The sequence below is a fragment of the Chenopodium album genome, chromosome 25, assembly GCF_948465745.1.
Source record: "Chenopodium album chromosome 25, dcCheAlbu1.1, whole genome shotgun sequence".
NCBI lineage: Eukaryota > Viridiplantae > Streptophyta > Magnoliopsida > Caryophyllales > Amaranthaceae > Chenopodium > Chenopodium album.
In genome coordinates this window covers 20,916,601-20,934,411 of record NC_137858.1, presented here as the reverse complement: position 1 = coordinate 20,934,411, position 17,811 = coordinate 20,916,601, and the positions used below count along the sequence as shown (strand labels likewise).

General features: G+C 38.7%; 1 non-coding gene across 1 annotated transcript; it reads left to right on the top strand.

The window, feature by feature from the left end:
• Positions 1-7,115: 7,115 nt before the first annotated feature.
• Positions 7,116-7,221, top strand: LOC145615792 (small nucleolar RNA R71). Its single transcript, XR_014107381.1, has one exon. It is a non-coding gene; the product is annotated as a small nucleolar RNA R71 (small nucleolar RNA).
• Positions 7,222-17,811: the final 10,590 nt, after the last annotated feature.

The following is a 17,811-nucleotide window of genomic DNA, read 5'->3' as shown; positions in this document are numbered from 1 at the left end:
TTGCTTCACAAAAACCAAAATAAAAAGAAAATGAAACAAAAGGTCAAAGTACTAAAGATATGGCTTGAAAAGAAGGTATAAGGCTCAAATGGTTGCAAGAAGGCAAATGTAAACCCAAAAACAAAGAAAATAACAAACTATATCAAAAATGAAAAATACCACCCCGAAAAATGTGCCTTTGTCCTTCTTAGATAGCTCGGTCTCGGGTTTAAGAATCATACCTCAAGCTTTATAGATTAGGTTTGCATAGTCAAGGATCCACGCCGCTCATACAAATAATGTTGAAGGCTTGAAAAACAATGAACCTCACATGGATGTAGCAAAAACTCACTAATGGTGTCAAATTGACTATAGGGAGCAACTACCAAGCATGCCACAAACAAGTAGAATCCGGCTTCATGATCCTCCTAGTTCAAACTAATTACCCTAGCATACACCTATCTTAGAGTCAACCGAACATAGTCTCAAACCGTGCATACCTTTACTACCTAGGAAGAAAATCATGCAAAAGACAAAGTCTAATGTATAAAGACCAATTCAAAAGAAATAAAAATGAAAAATAAGCCTCAAAATCATACCACAATAAGAAAAGAAAAGTAAAAAGAAAATAAAAGAAAAGGAAAATAAAAGAAAATAAAAGAAAAGAAATGGAGACATAGAGAAAGGAAAATAGGAGAAATATAATGAAATGGACTAGAAAGCAAGTTAAACACATAAGAATCCCAATCGACAAACAAGTGATCGATCGACATCATCGTCATCGATCCCAAACACATTACGTGTTAACAAGCATTCATCCTCGAACCATTCAACTTCCCCTAAACTAATGCTATTCTATGCAACCAAAGAAAAATAAAGAGAAAAATAAGAAAGATCTCACCCGGCTCCAAGCTTAGCAAAAATAAACGAAGCAAGTAGAAACCACCTTCGTTGCATTCCATGACCAAGAGCTTCTTCAAGAAACCAAGTGAGAAAAAGAAATATAAAAGAAGCTATAAACAAAGAAAATGGTTAGTAACTTCAAAACAAAGGAAAGAAAATAACAAATAAAAGGAAACTAAACTAAGCAAAAAGTATATACAACTAAGGAAAATAAAAGCTAAACTATCAAAGAATAAAAGGAATAAAAGAAAGAAAAACTAAGAAAGCAAGAAAGTAACTAACTAACTAAAGAAATAAGCTAAACTACAAGATTTGGATTTTAGGGATTTGGATCAAAGGGTTTTGGATATAAGGGAGCAACCACAACAACAACATCATAAGCAAAGCGTCATCACAATCAACAATTAACCAAGCAAACCGGGCAAGCATACAAGCTACAAGGAAAGTAGCATAAAGATCAAGAAAAAGAGGAAACCAAACAAGAGGAGCAAAATAAACATGCAAGCAACTAAGATATGTACACAACAACAAGTATTGGCCACCGAGCATAGCCTTAGTTCCCCCAAGCTAGATAAAGATACATCTCAACATCCTAAGCAATACAAAACAAGCATAAAAAATATAAGGGATGTAGGCAAAAAGCACAAAAAGCATAAGGGAACTAATGAATACTACCATCACCACCACCACTACCACTACCACTAGGCCCGGCCCCATTGGGGTCAATGTTGCCCACGGGGTCATCGAAGGATGGAGGTGGATAAGGATCCCATCCTCCGGTGAAACCCTCGGGCCACCCATAATGCCCCTTGAAAAGATCTTGTTGCCAAGGAGCAAGAGGGGTGAAGTTGTCGGGTAATCGTAGTTTGTAGGGGTGGTTTTCATGGATATGGGGGTAGTTAGGATCACCCCTATAGTCACATCCACCGGGAGCCTTGTAATCGTAATTACCGTGCTCATCCGGGTAGAAGCGACGCTCGGTATCGGGGTCGGAAGGACCCGGCCAATATGGATGCCCGTAAGAAGGTATAGGACCTTGTTGGGGCGGGAAGTAAGGATAGTTAACCGGGGGAACAATGTTCCCGCGGTTAACTTCCGCATCATAGAGTTGTTGTTGTTGTGCAAACATACCTTGTTGCATTTCTTGGATACCTCTCAATTAGGTGTAGACAACCTCAAAATATTGATCATACATGTCGTCCAAACAGATTTGCAATCCGCTCATTTGCTCACTAAGACCCCTCATGTCGGCATTCTCATAAGCATGTTGCCCTTCTTGTTCTTGTTCTTGAGGAACTTGTTGTTGTTGTTGATGTTGTTGTTGTCATTGTTTTTGTTGTTGTTGGACTCTTTGGAACTCCTCATCATCATCCTCATCATCCTCGTCGGAGTCAAAGTTGGGGCGCCGAAAGGACCTAGGGACATGCCAAATGTTCTCGGTGTTGATCCGGCCCAAAGAAGTTAACCCGGGGTTAGGCAAGAAGCACCAATGCTCGTTGTTCCTTAACCACTCATATCTCCCATCTTCATAGTTCTTGGAGATGAATTGAATTTGCCCCAATTGTCTCAAGTCAAGATATTGGGTGGTGTTATCTCCAACCTCCTTGCAAAAAGGTAGATAGTGGTCAAGACGGAGGCGAGTCTAAAGCCTTGTTACCATGCCCCCGCATGGTATCTCTCCCGTGCTCCGGCCCCTTAGATCAACACAATATTGGGCGAAGATGTACCCCAAGTTCAATCGGCCTCGATACTCCGGGCGGGTGGACAACCAAAGCACCTTGAGCTCTAGCTTGCTCGTCTTCCCCAACTCTTGATTGGGGAACACAACGTACCCTAAAAGGTGGTGTACTACCCGAAGACAAGGTTGGTACACCGATGAGATCTTGGCTTTGTTGGTGATGAATTCATTACCACCCGAAATATCCTCCCACAAAGAGTTGTGATCATACTCCGGGAAGATATACGGCTCCACATTCAAAATATCCCCATGGGGATCAAAATCCAACGCCGCATTAAATTCTTCCAATGAATGATCAAAAGGATGGTTGAAAATTTGGAAACGCACCCGGTATTGCCCTCCCATGGGCACAAGCTCCAAGGTAGCCAAAAACTCTAATGTTGGCTCCTTGTAGGTGCGGTAGGCAGTGTTGATGAAAGACCCCATTCGCAAGTTCAAGCGCAAAGACCTCACATCCTCATCTATCCCCAAACTAGTCATGTCACATTGGAGATAGTGGCGGGTCGATTTTAGGGTTCTTTCTTCCTTTAGTTGTTGGTAAATGGTTCTTTGATCGGCGGTGAGGTTTTTCTTTTTAGGAAGAGGGGTAGGTGATCGTGTTTGAGAGGAAGGGTTTGAAGATGTGCTCGGTTTAGAAGAAGTGCTAGGCCGGGAAGATGTACTTGGGCGAGGTTCCTCGATGTAAACATCGGTTTTTCGCTTTTTGGTGAATTTCTTGAGAAGTTTAGACATTTTTGAGGCTAGGGAAAATCACCAAACAAACAATCCAAGAACAATTCCAATGATCCAAAGAACACCACACTAAGAGTTACACCTTACTACCAAAATTTTCAATTCACAACTCACACTTTCTTCAACCAAAATCAATTCCAATCAAACCAAATACACCAATTATCCAAGAACAACCTCTTTCAACAATCCAAAGAACAACCAAATAACCAATACCAATATCAACGCTTACTACCCAATTTCCAAAATTCAATCTAAAAAATTATCAACCAACAATAATGATAAAAGCTACAAAACCAACAAACAACACAATGTTATGAAATTTCAATCATCAAACATCACAAATTCACATCGAAAATCAAAATCAAAATCAATCATCAAAAATCACAAAACCCATACTACTACTATTCATGCTCATACAAAAAATTCAATCTAGCAAAATTATGATATAATTAACAAAATTGAAGCAAGGAAAAGTGATTATACCATACAAGAGGCAAGATTGACCAAGTTAGAGCCTCCAATTGCAAGCACACACAAAAGCCCCAATTTACACCCAACAATGGAGGAGAGAGAATAAGGGTTTATTTGGGTCAAAATGTGTGGAATTTGATGAGTAGGAAGGTTTGTGAGTGAATTTAGATGAAAGTGGAGTGAATTTGATGAAGATTTCTTGAAGTTTTGATGGTGAATGGGGGTTAGGGTGGTGCGCACGAAGAAGGGTTTGAGAAGGGGAATGCGTGAGATAGAGAATGAGGAATGAGGGAAATGAAAGAAAGAAGAAGGAGAAAGGAAATAAAGGGAGGCACGGCCACATGAGTGCGGCCGCACCTGATGGGTGTGCGCCCGCACCATGTGCGTGTGCGGCCGCACACTGCTATGCTTCCTTTACCCCCTTTTTTTTTTCTTTCTTTGATGCTACTGATCACTTGGGTGCTCACATGAATCATGATGGTGATCAGCAACAACATAGGAATTAGCTAAAAACATTTTTAGTGAGCTCAAAGTTAAAGATTCATGTACTCACCACAAGAACTCAATAGGCATTAACTTCCTCCAACTTTCAAAACATGAATTTCCTATCTTACCTCCCTAAAATTCTTACCCCTTTTACCTCAAATTTCGATCGGAATCGAACACAACCATAATATGTGCCGCAAACACCTTCCATTCATCATGCTATCTTGAAGAAATCCAATCCTGAAAAGTTCATCCTAAAAATCCAAACAAGTAGAAAAGTGAAAGAAAAGAAAAGGTAATAAAAGAAACAAAAACAAGAAGAATCAAAAATGAAAAGGAAAGGTTAGAATCTCCGGGTTGCCTCCCGGGAAGCGCTTGCTTAAGGTCCTAAGCTCGACCCTTCCTCCAAATCATGGAGGGTCAAAGAACACCACCTTCTTTAAGGTAGTAGAAAGAGCAAAATCCTCTTCATTCTTAAGCAACCTCTCATTGTTGCTTGATGAAGTCTCCATGGAATTCTTCTCAAATTCACATTTTTCTTTTCTCAACTTCTTTCTTTTTCTCAACTTCATTGAATCACGAGCCTTCTTCTTCGGATTTTTGTTCGATGTAGATGGAACTTCAACATCCACAACCATAGAAACTTTCTCTTCTTTTTGAGAAATAAGCTCAAACCAACTTGGGATCTCAACTTCCTCCTCATCCTTTGGCTTGGGAATCACAATTTCTTCTTCACTAACCTTCATGCTATCAAAACTTGCAAAAACATCATCAAAAATCTCAAGAGCATTGTTAGTAGAAGAATCAATCATGCATACATTGTCAATAGAACGAGAGAAACTAGCACACCATATCTTGTACAAAAGATAGAGACTCATGCATTGGTTTTAACTTAAAACTCTTCTCTTGCTTACCACATCTCAAAGTAATGCGGCCTCCTTTCACATCTATCAAAGCTCCCGAGGTGGCTAAGAAAGGTCTCCCTAAGATGATTGGAATATGTTCATCTTCCTCAATTTCCAAAACCACAAAATCTACGGGAAAAACAAAGTCTCCAATCTTAAGCGGAACATCATCAACTCTCCCCTTAGGAATCTTGATAGATCGATCGGCCAATTGAAGGGTTATATAAGATGGTAGAAGCTCACCTAAATCAAGTCTTTTGAAAACCGAATAAGGCATGATACTAACACTATCTCCTAGATCACATAGAGCATTTTCAAACATCATTTTCTTGATCTTGCAAGGAATTGAAAAGTTTCCCGAATCCTCCATTTTCTCCGAAAGCTCACCTTAGATAAGAGCACTAAAACATTTCCCTCCTTCCCCTGAATTGCCCTCATTACATTCTTCCTTCTCCTCTAGAATCTCCCTAAGAAACTTGGAGTACCTAGGCATTTCGGGAATTGGCTCGGTAGAGGGTGTGGAAACATGAACTTCCTTAAGAACTTCAAGGAACTTCCCAAATTGCTCATCCATTTTAAACCTTAAGAATTTTTGGGGGTAAGGTAGATCGGGAAATCTCTCCTCCTCACAAGTCTTTCCAACAACATTCTCTTCTTTTTCCTCATCCTCACAATAGACTTCCTTGGACTCAACCCTCTCAACTTCATTCTCCAAAGCACACCTCTCATCTTCTCCCTCCATTGAACAAGAAACTCCCTCACTAAGGTCACTCCCACAACTAGTGGTAATAGAATACACGGGTTTCTTCGGTTCAACACCTTGGGAAGGTAAAGAAGAAGGACTAGCATAATCCTTGAGAGTGTTTGCTAGTTGAGTTATTTGAGTCTCAAGCATCTTATTGTGAGTCATCATTTCATTGAACTTCTTATCACTAACCGCCATGTAGGTGTTAATGATCTTGGTTTGATTGTCAATCAATTCTTCCAAATTAGTTCTAGGTGAAGAAGGTTGTGAATAGGAATTTTCACCTTGAGTCTTTGGAACAAAACCGGGTGGGGGACCTCTTTGAGCATTATTTTGAAAATTGCCCCTTCCTTGATTGTTCCAAGTACCCCTATTTTGATTTTGACCATAACCTTGATTATGGTTACCACCACCTTGGTTATGGTTACCACTACCTTGGTTATGATTTCCATAACCTTGGTTTTGATTACCATAATTTTGGCTTTAATTTTGGCCACTATAACCTTGGTTATTATGGCTACCACGAGAACCTTGGTTCCCTTGGTTTCTATAACCACCACCATGATTATAGTTGTCAAAATTACTTTGGTTTTGGTAATTCCTATTCCATTGACCTCTTTGATTATCAAACCTTTGAACATTGTTGTTTGACACATAATTCACATGCTCACACTCATTGTTATCAAACTCATCAACACACTCATTATTACAATTGCTAGAGTCATGATCATATGATCCACATGCATCACAAAACAAACAACCCATAGGCATATTATGTGAAGTGGAAGGGTTTTGAGAGTTAGAAGAAGTACCTCTCCCCTTAAATTGGGAGGGAAGATTCAAAGCTTGAGAAGAGGAAGAAACACTTTCCAACTTGGCGTTGAGTGCGGTCACCTCCTTTCCCAAGTTTGTCATTTGAGAGGAAAGATTGTTGATCGCATTTAGATGGTCCACCGAATACAATGAAGATTGCTTGCTTGAAGAGTCTCTCTCCCCATCTTTCCAATCTCTATAATAGGTCACCACATCCTCAATAATGTCAACCACTTCTTCTTCGGTCTTGTTCATGATAGGACCACCGGCCCCTCCATCAAGGCATGACTTGCCTTGGGGACTCAAACCACCATAGAAGATTTGGATCACTTGGTATGTCGGGATTCCGTGGTGAGTACATTCTCTTTGGTACTCCTTAAATCTCTCCCATGCTTCATAGAGACTTTCATTTGGCTTTTGCTTGAACCCTTGAATTAAAGCTCTTGCCTCCGCCGTCTTTTTTTGAGGGTAGAAACGGGACAAGAAAGCTTTTGTGACATCTTCCCATGTTCTCAAAGAATTGGGCTTCACTTCTTTGTCTAGCCATTCCGAAGATCTTCCTATGAAAGAGAAGGGGAACAACTTGACGCGGATAAACTCTTGAGAAACTCCATTGACTTTGATGGTGTTGCAATATTTTTCAAACTCTTTAAGATGGTTCAATGGGCTCTCATTCTTAGCCCCACTATATTGTCTCCTCTCAATTAAGGTGATCATGGCCGGCCGAATTTCAAAGTCGTTTGCCGGTGTTGAAGGTGGAGCTATGCTGCTCTCAAACCTATATGCACCGGGCACTCCTAGCTCCTTCAAGGCAACTCTTGGATTTTCTCCCATTACTTGCTCTTCTTCAATCTCTTCTTTGCTTGAATAACTATAATCCAATGTCTTGTTAGCTACTCTTCTCCTTGAGAGAGTTCTCTCAATTTGCAGATCAAGGGGAACAATTGAACGATCTCGGGATCTATACATGCAAAACTCAAAGAAAATATTAGTATCACGGCTACAAGTGTAGCCTAAAGAGTAAAATATTTTTGTATTTTGCAAATAAAGTGGAATAGACTCAACAACAATGCACAATCAAGAAACCATTCCACGACAACGGCGCCATTTTGATGGGAGAAGAAACGGTAGGTCGTTGGGCTACCTCCCCACCCAATCAAACAATATTTATAACTCAACAAACCCCTATAGGAGTATACTAGTAAGTCGAGGTCGAACCAAAAGGAATGGAAATTGAATGTCTATTGTCTAATGTTAAGCTACTCCGAAGTCAAGTGCGGGGTTTATGGTAAGGACTAAGGCTAAAGCTAACAATGCAAATGAACTTGTATGAAATCAAATGTAATAGACACTAGGGGAATGGATCCACATGTAATTGCAATAGAGAAAGGTAATTGGGGAGGTCAAACCAACTAAGTCAATTGATATGAGGGAAGATCAAACATGCATCCAAAAGAGCATACCAAGTTATTCTCCTAGAGGTCTAACTAGCGCCAACTACGCTAAACACTAACTAGGAAACATCACTAGATACCTCAATCGTGAAATTGCAAGTCACAAATCAATGGTCCGTATCAATGTGAGCTTACAATGCAATCTAGTGCAACAATCAAAGATGGTCAAGCTTCAATCAATTACACACATGCACATGAATCCTCAACCAAGTTTAATCACATCATCAACTCCATTAATTATCCCCAAATTACTCTAATCCATCACTCATACATGCTTCACCATTACCCTAGCAAGTAAACTACTCACTAGCCATAGAAATTAAGAACAAAACTACACTAATCATCAATTTCATCATCAACATATTAGAAATCAAAAGATCAAATCAAAAATCAATCAAACTTCAATCAAACATCAACAATCAACAATCATAGGAAAAACAAATGAAATCAACTAAAAACAAACTTATATTGAAATCAAAGATGAAAGATCCTTACAAACTTGATCAAAAGATCAATTACAATGGAGAATTCTTGAACAATCAACCAAAAACCATGAGTTTCTTTCTCTTCAATCTTGAGTTTCTCTCTCTAAAATTCTAATCAAAAACTAAGCAAATGAAATCTAATGTAAAACTTAGCCAAAAATAGAAGGGAATAACTATATATACAAAGGAGAGGTCGGTTATGACGTCCAAAAATAGACCCACCCCGGTGCGGCCGCTCGTAGGAGAGAGAAAGGCGCGCACAAAACGTACCCAGCTAGGTGCGCCCGCACGCGCCACCTGTCCGGCCGCACATCCCTCGTGTGCGCCCGCACCTGCTTGGGTGAACTTCCTCCCTTCTTCGTCCTAGCTCATCCGGTGCACACACCATTGGTGATGGTGATGGGGAACGAAGTAGGCAGCAACTTTTCTTGGTATTTTTGGTGAACACAAGTCATGAAAGGTGCATACACAAGGTCTTGAAGCTTGCTCTTTGAGTCCCTCTTGGCTTGGAGCTCTTTGCACTAGCATAAGGCATCAAAAGCGATGAAAACCATTGAAAGGAATCTCGGGAATCCTTGGGCAAATGATCATAACCTACAAACAAAGGAGAAAAAGCAAATAATAGAGAAAAACAACAAATAAACTAGAAAATGCACAAAATAGAGAAACTAACTAAGAAAAGCATCAAATGAAGAAATCAAGAGTAAAACTAAAGAAAACTAAAGAAAAGAGTTATAAAATGAAATGAAATTCATCCAAAAAGAGATCAAATGAGTGCCATAAATGTCACTCATCACCTCTATTTTCTCTACTATGGACACCATGGAATAATCTCCATAATCTTTGCCTGTCCTAAGTAAAGAATTAACAACAAGACAATAACATAAAGCACAAATTTTAAAGTGTTGTTTAGTCATGTTGTCACGAGGGGCGACGAAATGTTCAACAAATTGAATTAAGTTCACGCCTTCTTCAGTTCGAATATTAGTCATATCATCATCGGACAAGCCAAAAAATCTTTGGAATATAGGTTTCGGATCCGACAAGGTAGGCGAATAAGTCACAGGGAGAGTATTCACAGGGAAGCCCAGCAAGGCCTCGAACTCACCGGGTAGTGGGACAATTTCGTCCCCTTTAAACAAGAAGAGGTGGTGGTTAGAGTCCCAATGATTGACCGTGGCATGAAGAAAATCAAAATTAATCACTAGTTGCATGTAACTCTATAGAAAGTCTAGGTGGTATATTTTGAAAGCTAGTTTATCCTCGGTAGAAAGGGAAGTGACCCATTGCTTCAAACGTTGTTCAAAAGTTTTCACCATTGTTCAATAAAAAAGGAGTAAGAATTTAGAGAGATCAATTCTTTTAGTTTCTTATGATGTTACAAAGTGAATGAATGCAAGATGATCAAAAGCCTACATGAAACCACGCTTAAATAGACCTAAGAGGGGCAAATTTTCGGCATCTGCGCGCAACCTGTTCATATGCGCGCGACAGCCGCGCGCAACTCAGCCAGTTGCACGCGTTTCCTCAGTCGCGGCAATTAGTGTTGAATTAGGAAAAATGCCACTTCATGGTGGAGGAAGGTATTGTGCTTGGACACAAAATCTCTCATAAGGGAATAGAAGTTGACAAGGCCATGATTGAGGTGATAGAGAAATTGCCACCTCCGGTTAATGTGAAAGGAGTAAGATCGTTTTTGGGCCATGCCAGGTTTTATAGAAGGTTTATCAAAGACTTTTCTCTCATTGATAAGCCTTTAAATGATCTTCTCCAAAAACATGTTGATTTTGTGTTTGATGACAATTGTTTAGAGGCTTTCAATAAGTTGAAGAAAGCTTTGACTTCCACTCCCATTGTCCAAGCCCCTAGGCGGGATTTTCCCTTTGAGCTTATGTGTGATGCTAGTGACACGGCTTTGGGGGTGTATTGGGTCAAAGGATTGATAAGAAGCTCCATGTCATCTACTATATGCCGAAGACCCTAAATAGTGCTCAAAGGAATTATACAACGACGGAAAAGGAGTTTTTGGCAATTGTTCATTCTTTTGAAAAGTTTCGTTGTTATTTGTTGGGATCTAAGACTATTGTATTCAGCGATCATGCGGCCTTGAAGCATCTTTGGGAAAAAGGAATCCAAGCCAAGGTTAATTCGTTGGGTTCTTGAACTCCAATATTTTGATCTTGAGATCCGAGATAAGAAAGGTGCAGAGAATGTGGTTGCGGATCATTTATCTAGGCTTGAGGATTTTCAAGTTTAAGATGATGGATCCCCTATTGAGGATAGGATGCTGGATGATTCCTTGTATGCTATCAATGTGAAGGAGCTCCCATGGTTTGCCGTTTTGGCAAATATTCTTGCTTGTGGGGAGTTTTCTCCTTCTTTTTCCAAAGAATCAAAGAAAGAAGCTCAAGAGAGAAGCTAGGTACTATGTTTGGGATGAGCCAGTTTTGTATAAGAGAGGTGTGGATGGTCTGTTGCGCCGATGTGTGCCAAATGAAGAAATACCAAGTGTGTTGAAGATGTGCACTCGGATCCTAGTGGTGGTCATATGGGTGTTTCTAGAACGGCTTCTAAGGTGCTTCAATGTGGCTTGTGGTGGCCAAACCTTTTTAAGAATGCTTGGGAATTTGTCAAGAGTTGTGATCGATGTCAAAGGACCGGGAACATTTCAAAGAGGAATGAGATGCCCCAACAACCCATTCTTGAGTTGGAAATTTTTGATGTTTGGGGTATATATTTCATGGGTCCTTTTCCTTCTTCATTTGGGAATCAATACATCTTGTTGCCGTTGATTATGTGTCAAAATGGGTTGAAGCCATCGCTTCTCCAACAAATGACCATAAGGTGGTAATGAAGTTGTTCGAGAAGATTATCTTCCCAAGGTTTGGCATTCCCAAGGTGGTAATAAGTGACAATGGCTCTCATTTCGTGCATTATGGTTTCCGGAAAATGTTGAAGAAGCATGGGGTAAACCAACGCTTTGGGCTCCCTTATCATCCTCAAACTAATGGGCAAGTAGAGGTGTCCAATCGTCAAATTAAGTTGATACTTGAGAAGACGGTTGCAAGAATTAGGAAGGATTGGTTGAACAAGCTTGATGATGCCTTGTGGGCATATAAAATGGCCTTCAAAACTCCTATTGGTACCACTCCTTACCGATTAGTTTATGGGAAATGTTTCCATCTCCCGGTGGAGGTTGAGCACCGCACTCATTGGGCTATAAAGAAGATTAATTTTGACTTGGCAAGTGCGGGGGAACAACGTTGGTTAGACCTTCATGAATTGGAAGAGCATCGCTTGGATGCCTATGATTGTGCTAGTGTGTATAAGGCTAGAGCCAAGGAGGGGCATGATAAGCTCATTGAGAAGAAGAAGTTCAATCCGGGAGATAAGGTGCTCCTCTACAACTCAAGAATGAGGCTGTTTCCCGGAAAATTGATGTCCCGTTGGACCGGTCCATTTGTAGTTAAAGAGGTCTTTCCGAATGGTGCTATTGGAATTTCTCCTTTGGAACTTTCTAGGACTTTCAAGGTCAACGGACATAGGCTCAAGTGCTAATATGATGGAGTTTTTGTTGGAGTCATTCATGATATGACTCTCTATGATCCACCTTGAAGGGTGGAGAATGTAAAGTTAATGACTTTAAACAAGCGCTTACCTGGAGGCAACCCGAGTTTCTAACCTTTTCTCATTTCTCTTTTAATTTTCTTTTTGTTTTGATGAATTTATCCTTTTTTAATCTTGTTTTCTTTTGTGTTGTAGGTGAATTTGATTTGAAACCCAACAATTTTGATGCCAATTTTGAGGTAGAAATGTCCAAGTTCATGAGTTGAAAATTTGTGTAAGTATGGAATTTGGTGGGTTCTTTTGGTGGGTTCATGAAATTCTTGTTTTGAACCCACTAAAATAAGGTTTTGCTACTGCCTATATTGGTGTTCATCACCATCATCTTTGTGTACCCACCAATGTGTGCACCATAGAATAGAGAGAAAAGAAGAAAAATTCAAGACCCATGGAGGTGCGGGCGCGCTTGAGGTGGTGCGGGCACGCCACCCATAGGTGCGACCGCGCCACCTGTGGTCGGGGTCCTATTAAGGCACTAGCCACCCTCCTTCTTCTTGTCTCTCCTACTTCACTTTCTCACTCATGTTTCATTTGGTTTTTGCTCTTGTATAATCTTCATCTCCCTTATCATTTTCTCATCAAAATTTCATCAAACTTCATAATCTCCTAGTTTATTATTACTCCAAATCTCAATTCAAGCATCTTCAAGGTAATTTTCTTTCTCCTAAATTGAGATTTTTGGTTACTCTTTGTTTGAAGTTTTATGGTTTGCTTTTGGGATTATTAGTGAGTAGTAGTGCTCCTTGTTTTATTTCTTTGTGATTTGAAGGTATGATTTCTTCATTTTTGTGATAAATTTTCAACCTTTATTATTCATGGAAATTTGATTTGGTTTGGTACTCACCCATGTTGTTTATTACTTGCTTCATTATATGATGATTGTGATTATGATGATTTTGTTGATGATAATTTGCCTTGTGATGATGATTTTACTTGAGTTTATTGAATATTTTGGCATTACCATTGTTGGATTTGGTGTTGAGTGTTGTAGTGTTGGTGATGATGGTGTTCATAAGGGTTTTGGATGGTCATGGATAATGATGTTTCTTACTATGCATGATTATGGTCAATAATTGTGATTTTCTTTATGCATTTTTCACTAGAATGTAAATACTTGCTTATTCTCTTGATTATTTTGGACCTTATTAGTCTTGCCATTTTCATGCTTTGTATTTGCACATTATTTTCTCTTGTTTTAAATCTTTCCTTTGATTGTGGTATGTAGATGGCGCCCCTCCGACGTACAAAGCGAGCCAAATATTTTAATCCTAGAAATGTGGTTCCACCACCATCCATCATCGAGGAAACTTATGGCATTGAATTCACAAAGAAAGAGCATTGTGAAAAGTTTATCAACTTATTATCTAGGAAGCTTTATTCAACAAGATTCTATGACAAGGAAGCAACAACATTACTTGGTATTGATGAGGATGTAAGAATTTTGGCAAGGAATTTAGGGCTTGAGGCCTTCATCGATCTTAATGCTCCGACTTTTGCTAGAATCACTTTCGAGTTTCTTGCGTCTCTTGAGGTTCATGAAGATGAGGATGATGATTCCCCTCCTACTCTATCTTTCCAAGTTTTCAATGATGACCACTCGATACCACTCTCTTATTTCAATGAAGCATTCCAATTTCCCGAGCCTTTGGGTGGAGAACCATACATCTATCCGGCCTTTGATACTTTGCACAAGGATCATAAATATTCTGAGGAAGATTGGTGGGCTCATATTGCGTATGAGGAGTCTTATAGGCCGCAATACTCCAAGTCGGCCTCTATTATTCACTCGGCTATGTAGTATTTTAGCCGTATCCTCACATATGCATTCTTTTCTAAGGAATCCCTTGGTGCCATATCCCGTGAAGAATTGAGTTGGCTTTGGTTGGCGGATAAGCCTAGGGATGATGAAGTTGAGGTCATAGTTTTTGCCTCGCATTTTCTTGATAGGTTTATTGATATTCGTGATGGGATTTTCCTTTCGGGTAGCGTTTAAATTGGAGGGATGATCACCATTCTTGTGCTTTCACTTGAAAAGAAGTATGGGGCAATGCTCAAGACCCTTGAGCCTATTCAAGACGCGAGGGAGAAGAACCCCTCACATCTCCTAAGCATCTATGCATTGATTAATCAAAGATTTTTGGAGCGCACCAACAAGGAAAATTTGTTTGTTTGGAAGGTTTGCCGTACAACGGATTGGTGTCTCATTCCTCACCCCGAGGCTATGGTGAGAGATTTGGATTCGGATTTACCTTGGAGGCCGAGTAAGATGGCCATTGACCGCTCTCTCCGAAGAGTCCCTTTGCCTTCCCCTCGCCCGAAGCGTCGTGTTCCCCTGAAATCTCGGGGAGGTACTTCTAGCCCTCCTCCTTCTCCCTCTACTTCTTCTACTCTTGATTTGACTAGCTAGTATGATAAAATTGATGCTCTTACTTTGGCTTTGTCTTCCCCTTCTTTGGGCAATGATTTTGTTGGGGGGGGGGGTATGGTTATCATGCTAGGAGGCTTTATGATTTACATGTTGCTAAAGGTGAGATCGAGCCATATTTGAACTATCCCTATTTGCCGGTCCAAGAGGGGCCAATTCCCCAATGGGACCCTTTTGATATGGTCGTAGGTCCTCGACTATGCTACCCTGTAATCCCCCGTATTTTTAAATATTTTATAAATGAAAATTTATTTTATTTATAATATTTATTTGTTATTTTTCATAATTTAATTTCAAAAGTTTCAAATTATTAATCTGGGTCGAAAATTATTTGAACAAATTATTTTATGCACCTTTATTCTACAATTTATGTCCAATCATACAAGCCTAACCCATTTGTTTACTTAATCGACCCATTATTTTTATGAGGCCCAATCTTTCTTTTTACCCTACAATAATTCTCTCCTATAAATATCCCATGAATCTCCAAAAATTTCCCACACAAAAGGTTAGTCTTATTTTCATCCTCCTTTGTTTCATTATTTTGCTTAATGTTAATTTAATTGTTTTAGGTTTTGATTTTAGTATAAAGATTATATTTTTAGTATCAAATTATATTTTAATGGTATAAAGATTATAAATTTCAGATTATATTTATGTTATAAATTTCATATTTTAGGAATTATAAACCTAGGGTTTCAATTTATTGAAAATCATGATTTTAGGGTTTTTATGAACAATTGATTTAGGGCTTTTATAGTAATGATGTTTTGAAATTTTGGTGATTATAACTACTGATTAGTTTAACTTAATTCCAGATTATTTTGAACACATAGATTCGTGTTTTAATTTTTAGATTTTCGTTCGTTAATATTAATCCCGTTTTAATCCCGATCAGGTTCTAAACTCATCCGATTTTGACAAAAAAGTAGTGTTTTCCATGTGGAAACCACGTTTTAAGAAAGACTCACTACCTATGGTAGTGAGCACCACCCTCTCGAGGCCAAATTCAGCCTCTAAATACGATTTTCGAGCAGTTTTTGATTTTAACGAAGTTTTTACATACTTAAAATATTATCCTTGAGTTTGATTAATTAAATTAATTATGTTTAAAGTTAATTAAGCATAAATATATGTTTTTATTGAAGTTTCAAGTGTTGGAAATAGTTTCTAAGTACTACTTTTGATGTTTTATAAAGAGGGTTTAATCACCCATTAAAAAGAGAGGTTTAGGTGTTTTTATATAATTTTCAGATTTTTATTAGACTTTGAACTTGCTGTAATTTCATGTATAAGAGTGTATTTTAAGGTTTTTATGAAGAAAAATTTAAAGAACTATATATAAGCCTTTAATTTTAACAAAAGGGAAGGTTTTAAAGTGTTGTTTGATTTGGATTTTGAAGGTTTTAAAGTAAGTTAGTATTGCTGTAAATTTAATTGATTGGGTATTGATTGAGATGTTATTATTTGGCTTAGGAGAGGAGTTTATTGAAGGTGATTTCTAGTTAGTAAAGTGGCATACCAATTCGTTTGCTCAAGGTACGTACAAGTTACAAAACCTTGCTTTTAGGTGCATGTTTAAGGACGAATCAAGAACATAGTATCATGTCTAGGGATGACTGGGTTAAATTGTTTGGTTATACATTGTGAATTTCCTTTGACGTGCACTATTCCTTATTGTAATTATTGGTTATGTTCTAATTATGCAAGGTGCGCTTAGAGGCAAAGGTATGTGATTGGTGAAATGACTTAATTATTACTCATTCATGATTTAATGAAATAGGATGAGTAAAGGAATGGTTCATGTCTTATAAGACAAGGTTAAGAGTTTGGGGTGCCTTATGCACTCAAGGTGTTTATACACCGAGGTAGTAAAGAAATATATAATAAATGTTGCTTGCCACTAATAAATCAAGAATTGAAATTGAAAAGTTGTTTTACTTGATTGAATTGATATTGGATTGATTGTATTGTTATGCATATGAGTCATCACCAAGTCTAAACCTGTAAATCACGTAAAGTGCAAGATGGATGAGCAATAAAACTCTGGATTGGTGCACTTCTGGAGTAATGACAATCAGGGGTTGGGGTACATGGGGTATTAGCCGTGTACTTTTCTCGAGGCCGTCTGATCTACGAGTCTCTTATTTCAAATATTTTTCAAAACTAGGAGTTAGGTGAGATCTCATACTAACTACGGTCACGGAGTCGCGCCCGTGGTCGTTGGATGTTTATTGATGTTTCCGAAAGGAGGCATGGGGTTTTTCTTTTATTGATGTTCCAAATGGAGCATGGGTTGGACAACCTTGTCTATTGCGTAATCCAATGAATAAAAATAATGATTTACCTATTATTAATTAATGGAGTCTTAGTAATATATATAGTTGAGTTGTGTGTTGAGTCTATAATTTAATGATGCATGATGATTTATTATTAGTAGCATGTTATGGAATTCTTAATTTATTTTGCAGCTTATATGTACTCAGCTTTGCTGATTGCGTGCTTTGTGTGTCTTCCTTTGGTCATGGCCTTCGCCTTTCAATGACCCTGTGACGATCCAATTTTTACACTTGTAATATTGGGGAGCAGAATTACCACAGGTTCTTACACATGCAGCATTCATCAGGGTTGTGGGATCTTGAGTAGAGAGTTGGTTGTTTCATTTTATTTCTTTTGCAAGTTTGAATTTATTTTAATTCGATTTTATTCGACACTATTTCTTTTGGGTTTGAATTTATTTGAACACTGAATTTAATCACTTACTACTTTTATTGGGTTTTGAATAAGGGCCTTAATGGTTCCAAGTTATATGACTTAATTTGGTTTCATTCGTTGGTTTTGAAACTTATTTATAACTGATTTAGTTTTTCCGCTGCTATTTTCTGATAAAGCCTTAACGTTTGAACACGTGGCGGTAGCACGCCAGTAATTCTCTTGAATATTGTTCAGGGTCCTCAGAGGTTTAAAGAGAGAATTATTGGGGTGTTACATACCCCTATTGGGAGGGACCTCATGTGGCACCTAGTGCCATCCGGGGGACCACCCGAGGAG